The 7,331-nt window shown below is 43.1% G+C and overlaps 1 protein-coding gene across 1 annotated transcript in view; it reads left to right on the top strand.

Moving 5' to 3' along the window:
- Positions 1–3,976, top strand: part of LOC143290257 (uncharacterized) — an 18,892-nt gene extending 14,916 nt beyond the window's left edge. Inside the window, exon 4 of the mRNA XM_076599596.1 lies at positions 3,621–3,976. The gene's annotated coding sequence lies outside the window, so the exon portion shown is untranslated. The remainder of the gene's footprint in view (positions 1–3,620) is intronic.
- The last annotated feature ends 3,355 nt before the right edge of the window (positions 3,977–7,331 follow it).

Here is a 7,331-nt window from a genome sequence, read left to right on the forward strand (position 1 = left end):
AAGGAAACCAACTTGCCTGTCATCTACTGCCTTCGTAGACACAAAATAAAGCATCTCTGGCAACCGTTCTTCAGACGGTGTACAAAAACGTGTCTTTGAACAGAACGTTAAATCATATGTTTTGTTTAATAAACTTTTTTTTTTCTCTCTCTCGCGTGATGAACCAAGCCGCTGTTTTATCAGTTTCTTGTTTTTATTCAGTTTAATATGTTTCAGATTGAATTGCACTGTTATTGTGTGCCTCTGTGTGTGTGTGTGTGTGTGTGTGCGTGTGCGTGGTGTGTGTGTGTGTCCCTTCTTTTGACCCCGGCTCCTTCCCCCCCCCCCAGCACCCCCCCTCCCTCCCTCCTCCTCCTTCCCCAACAACCACCACTTACCCCCCTCCATTTCACGCGCGCAAACAAACACGCACTCACATTCATCAAACTACACCCACACCCACACCCACACACACACACACGCACACATGCATGCCCTCAGGCACACGCACTCGCCCGGGTTCACACAAGCTACTGCGCACCACAAACAAAAAACAACAAAAAACCAACCCCGAAGACAGGTGCTTGCTGTGTGGGTATAAGATTTCAGAATCGGAAAACCAGTCGCGCTTTGTTGAGTCTCTCTGGCCAAAGGGGAACGTGAACCTGATTCTGACATGAAACGAAATTTGATCGATAAGACGTGATAAAAAGAACAGAAAGAAGAAGAAGAAGAAGAAGAAGAAGAAAAAGAAACAACTGCACAACACACACCTTTTTCAGCAGCACTTCAAGTTATGAAAGAGAGATGGTGATAGACAGACAAATGGAGAGAAACAAACAGACAGACAGACAGAGACAAGATACAGGGAGAGGGGAGAGTGAGAGAGAGAGAGAGAGAGAGAGAGAGAAATTCAGAGAGACAGAGACAGAAAGAGGGAGGGAGATCGAAAGAGAAAGAGAGAGACAGAGAGAGTGACAGAGAGGGGTGGGGGGAGAGAGAGAGACAGAGAGGGGTGGGGGGAGTCAGAGAGACAGAAACAGTGACACAGAGAGAGTGACAGAGAAAGAGAGAGAGGGAGAGAGAGGGGGGAGTCAGAGAGACAGAGACAGAGAGAGTGACAGAGAGAGAGAGAGAGAGGGGGGAGTCAGAGAGACAGAAACAGAGACACAGAGAGAGAGAGAGACAGAGGGGGGTAGACCCCTCCCCCCCCCCCCCCCCCCCCCGGATGCCCCCCTCCCGATCCCCCCCTTCACACACACACACACAGAGTGACAGAGAGAAAGGGTGTGAGAGAGAGAGATGGTGGAGAAGAAAATTAATACGTTTTGAAATAGAAATCGATGCGGGTTTGGTTTTTTCCTGACAAAAAGCAATATATATATATCTCTCTAGCTCTCTCTCTCTCTCTGTGTGTGTGCGTGTGTTTGTGCGTACGTGCGTGCGTGTGTGTTTGTGTGTGTGAGCGTGTGTATGCACGTGTATGCGTGCGTGCGTGACTGTGTGTGTGACCGTGCGTGCGTGACTCTGTGTGTGTGTGTGTGTGTGTCTGTGAGAGTGCATGCGCTTGTGTGCGTCACTCTGTGTGTGTGTGTGTGTGCGCGCGCGCGTGCGTGTGTGGCTCTGAGTGTGTGTGTGTGTGTGTGTGTGTGTGTGTGTGTGTCCCCAACGTCCTGTGACCCTGTCACCCCCTGCAGTACCCCCGTACCCACAAGCCCTATGGAGTGCAGTCAGAATTGACAAGAAGCATGATCGGCCAGCATTCGCCGTGTGAGGCGATGACCACGTGTTTTTTTTTCTATTCTTTATTTGAAAGTACTCAGCCAGAGTTTATTTTCATCTTACGTATCGGCTTCACAAAGAGTAATGCTGATCATTGGAGTGCCTTCTCGCGCGCGCGCGCGTTCGTTCACACACACAGACACACATACATATTCACACACAGACACACACACATACTCTCTCACCCGCTGTGTGTGTGTGTGTGTGTGTGTGTGTGTGTGTGTGTGCAATCGAAAAAAATATAGTTAAATTCGACCTGTAGGAACATTCTTCAGCTTTCCTGAGCAAACCTTACGGCTTCGGAATTATACAGAAGAGAGGGGGAAGGAGGGGGGGGGGGTGGGGGGGGGGGGGGGGCGGAGGTGTAGGAGGATAGGGGAGGGGGGGAGGTCAGTTGCCTGTTATTTTAAGACGAGGATGATATATAACTGTGATTGTTCCGGGTGATCTTAATGCTGTACGGCTTCTAATTCGTCTGACAGATTAAAAAAAAAAAAAAGTTGTTGTTTTTTTCACAGAAACCCAAGAAACCTGAAAGCTATGTCCTTCTGGGGGAAAAATATGCTGAAAACACTTTTCATTCAAGATTGTTGTTGTGTAATTTCTAAACCAGTGAAAATACAAACTGTGGATAGATAGATAGATAGAGAGAGAGAGAGAGAGAGAGAGTGTTGTTGATAATTCGTGCCATTGTTGTCGTTGCGTTTATTGAGATATATCTGATCGCGAACTGGTCTTCATAGTTTTGCCATTTTGAAGTGATTTTTGAAAAAATGTCTTTTTTTCTTTTTTGGGTGACATTTTCTGCACGAATCGTATGTCTGATTAATGAGGAATCAATGTAAAACTGACCGACACGTCTTTTTTATTAATTTTTTTAAAAATCAAAATTAATACAAATGCGACGAAAGAGAGCGAAAATAATTATAAATTAAAGAAAATAGTACCTCAGTCGAGACTTCCAAGAACACTCCCCAGCTGGTACCGCGCACCTCGTTCATCGGCGGGAAATTAAATAATTCAATTACTGGTCTATTATTCATTTATTCATCAATCTATTTTACTTCATTTTATCTTGTTGTATATTCCCTCGGGGCCGGAACAGATACCAACTTTCCTGCCTGAGTGCAGAATGCCTAAATTCACTTCATACTTTTCTTCTCTTGACGATGCAAACAAAGCATGCTTTTTTTTGTACTCCAAAGGTAGACACTACAAGAAACAGTACAGACAAAATATTTAAACAGTATTCCAGAACAAATCTCAGAAAGTTTACATTTAGTAACAGAGTAACAAATTATTGGAACAAATTAACAATCAATATCAAACGTGCACCTAGTATGAATACTTTTAAGAACCTCATAGATAAACACGAGTTATTGACAAAAGCGAAATATGACTGATGGATAAAATGACTGAGCTAGTCAACGACCTGACCAACAATGTAAAGGAGTACATCTGAAGGGGCATAAAAAGCCAAAAATGGCTAAGTTGTATAAAACAACGCCCCAAATCCTGATCCTGATCCTGAATAGATCTCGTCGCTCTATTTGACGGATGAGAATCTAAACCTGAATCTCTCTCCGCCATAGAATGTTTTAGAACGAGTGATGACGACAAAGACAACTGCATCGGCATTTTACGTCACTCCTCTGGAGGGTTGAGCAGGGATCCGTTATTATTTCTGTCTGCAAGTTAAGATGACAGCAGTTCGAGGATAACCACACACACACACACACACACACACAGGGAGTGAGAGAGAGAGACGGAGACAGACAGACAGACAGACAGTTGAGGGTGAGACAAAGTCCGGAATCTTTCATGGAAAAAGAGACTAACCAGACAAGCATGTGTTTCAGGTTGGAACCAGTTGTGTCTGGCAACAGCAGGGTTACTACGTGGGGCCGTTTGTCACGTGCGCACATCAACCAGTGACGTGTGACTGACGTCATCAAATCACAAGAACAGCGGCACAGTGCTTTGTCCTTCTCCGTCATTTTCGCCTGAACTGCAAACGTCATGATTTTTATTACGTCACGACAAGAAGTCAAGTAATTGTTTAAATATCAATGATACTGTAACCACAATACTTAAAACAAGAGAGGCAAGGCCTTCAAAACTCACTTGTGATATGTACTTAATCGGACAAAGGAAATATGAGGGGAAAAAAAAAAGAAAAAAAAAGAAAGAAAACGCAGCCTTTCAAGAAGCCTTGTTAAACGTCACTAATCTCTGACGTCCCCCCCCCCGCCCCCCCGGACCTAATTCTAAATTACATCACATTGTGTACAATCTGCTATTACCCGAAAAAAATACAACTTGAGAGACACAAAAGACTTTCTATGTACTGAGTAATCATTTCAAAATGTAATGTTATAACATAGAGTCACTTTGTTTACACAAGTGAATCAAAAAGTGATTTGTTTAAAAAATAACGTATACAAGCACGAGGGCTCTGCTTTGAGCGTGCCTGAAAATAGATTTACTTAATTGCGTGACGTGTGTGTGTGTGTGTGTGGAAAAGGAGATACTGAAAACACAAATTGCTATCAATGGGACAGAAAAAAGATTGCAGCAACCAAAGCTCGACTGATTCCTGTTTTTATTGATTTTTTTTTTTTCATTCTTCGTCTTCAACAACTGCTGCAGCAATAGCGGCAGGTACAACAACAACTGCTAATTACTCTTATTCACACAACTTTAATGAAATTTTGATGATTTCGCTGTCCATTAAAAAAAAAACAACCCAAAACTGAGCTGTTAGTTTGTACCTTTGTCGAGACACGTTTGATTCTGCAGCAAACGATACACTATTTCATTTTGTTTCGGATCATCCTGAGTTTATTAACAACGAGATTGCACTTTCGAATTGTCAGTTAAATATGTTTGTTCTCATTGAAGTAAACAATGACACTGGGTACACGTATTTGCCCTCAATGAAATCGGCCTCATGAACAACTTCATTGGATGGTGCCGTGCAGCCCAAAGTATATATTTTTTCCATTCTTCTGTTGTGGGATTGAAAGATAAATAAAAGACCTCAAGACACCTGTGTGTGTGTGTGTGTGTGTGTGTGTACTTGCTTGCTGGCTCTGACCGAATGAATGAGCGTAAATTTCTATTCTGCCTGTCTGTGTAAAGCATCCCAATGGCTTATTTACACACACACACACACACACACACACACAAACATTCAGACACACACACACACTGAAAAGCACACACCGAAATGCACAGAATGCACGTGGCACTCGTGACAAAACACTGTGTGAGCACAACGTTTCAAACCTCACTGCAGTGCACAGGACAGTCACACTGAACGAACTACACACACAGGTTGAAGTCCTTCCCCCCTGAGCTGACACACCCCTTCACGGCAGACGGGGAGGGACACAACCACAGAAACATATTCTGGGACATGATCGACGAGACTACACCCGAAAACGGAGTATGGCTGCCTACATGGCGGGGTAAAAACGGTCTTACACGTAAAAAACCCACTCGCGTGTACGAGTGAACGCGGGAGTTGCAGCCCACGAACGAAGAAGAAGATGAAGATTCGGGCTTCCTTCACACAACCTTCGAGATTCCAGATTTGTTGACCTGAAACTTGGGCCACTTTTCTTCCTCTTTCATCTCTTCTTTGCGTGGACAGTAAATTCATTTGGTGTTGTGAAGTTTTGATGGCGTTCATTTTGGTGGTGTTTAGTTAAAAGAGTGGCCGGCTGCTGTTATGGAGTTAAAGGGTGTCCATTAATTTTGGTGTAGTGAAGTTTAGATGGCGTTCATTTGGGTGATTTAGTTAAAAGAGTGGCCAGCTGGTGTGGAGTTAAAGGGTGTCCATTTGGTGTTGTGAAGTTTAGATGGCGTTCATTTTGGTGGTATTTAGTTAAAAGAGTGGTCAGCTGCTGTTGTGGAGTTAAGGGTGTCCATTTTGGTGTTGTGAAGTTAAGATGGCGTTCATTTGGGTGGTGTTTAGTTAAAAGAGTGGCCAGCTGCTGTTGTGGAGTTAAGGGGTGTCCATTTGGTGTTGTGAAATTGAAAGATCAAGCGTATCCAGTGAGCGACCTGAAGTTAAAAGCCCGTGTAACGATGAAGCAGTTGTTTTTATATTATTTATTTATTTATTTATTTTTACCCAGCATCGTGAGAAAAGGTGAAGAATGTGACGGAACCAGCTGCAGTCCACCCATCTAAAAATAGATCAGTGACGACATTGACATGTCTTCTCCTCCAATCATCTGTGTGTCTGGCAGAGTGAGCTTCCACACCTTGTTTTGAACGCCACTCGTTCCGTTTTGAGGGGTGAAAATGGTGGACAGTGCCGCGAAACCAACTACGAGAGCAAAGAACAAAGTGTTGAGCCGTTGTAAGGTGAGTCCTTTCCTTGAGCGCATGCTAGACCTATACCAACCCACTGATATGAAGAAGTGGAAAGGTGGTCGCGTGACCAGATATCATAACATGCTTCCTGTCGTTAATGAACAGACTAAACGAACACCAGAAGAACGCAGACACCACGCCCATAACATTTCCTTCCGCCTCGCTTTTCCTTCCTTCTTTCCTTCCTTCTTCCAAGGGTTTCTTTCTACCTTTTTATTTTCTAACCTGCATTTGTTCGTTTGCATTTCCGGCGCACGTGTGTGTGTGTGTGTGTGTGTGTGTGTGTGTGCATGCATGCATGTTTGTATTTATGTGTATGTGTGTGTGTGTGCATGTTTGTATGTATACATATGTGTGCGTATATATGTATGTGAATGTTTGTATGTATGTGTGTGTGTGTGTGTGTGTGATAACCGTTTATAGATTTATTTTCTCTGGAGATACTTTATCTGTCGACACCAAGTTTGGCTTGAAAATAGAAGACAATTTCTTTCCACACGTTAAAACTATTACGACCATGTGCCTCTGTAAAGGGCACAGAAATGATGAAGAAGCCGAAAATGTTTCCAAAATCAGGCTACTGTTACATTTTTGTGTCATATTTATAAAACTTTATGCTTTAAAATTTTATCTGATATACCGACAAACTGATAAATACCAGTTATTTTATCATACTCAGCTAAAGGACTGATTAATAGCAGGGTCTCTCTCTCTCTCTCTCTCTCTCTCTCTCACTCTCTCTCTCTCTCTCTCTCTCTCACACACACACACACACACACACACACACACACACACACACACACACATATATATATATATATATATGTGTGTGTGTGTGTGTGATATTTAGCTAAGAAAGGAAACATAACTACAGTTTGGTATGGAAGCTGCATTATAGCGTGCATCTCAGTTATACGAGGAACTGAATTCTACCAATAAATTGGAAATCAGTGAGGGACTTCAGTAATTTACCCTGAATACTGGACCTGTGCACGTTGAATAGTCCAGGAGAAATGCGCCCGATCCGTCAATCTGGAGTGATTACATAAGTCGGAGTTATTTTTTAATGATTTTATTTTTATGCTTTTGTGTGTGTGTGTGTGTGTGTGTGTGTGTGTGTGTGTGTGTGTGTTCAAAACCGAAAATCGCCGACAAAGACTGGGAAAGTTTGAAGACATTCAACACAT

This window comes from Babylonia areolata, chromosome 15, assembly GCF_041734735.1.
Source record: "Babylonia areolata isolate BAREFJ2019XMU chromosome 15, ASM4173473v1, whole genome shotgun sequence".
Lineage (NCBI taxonomy): Eukaryota > Metazoa > Mollusca > Gastropoda > Neogastropoda > Buccinidae > Babylonia > Babylonia areolata.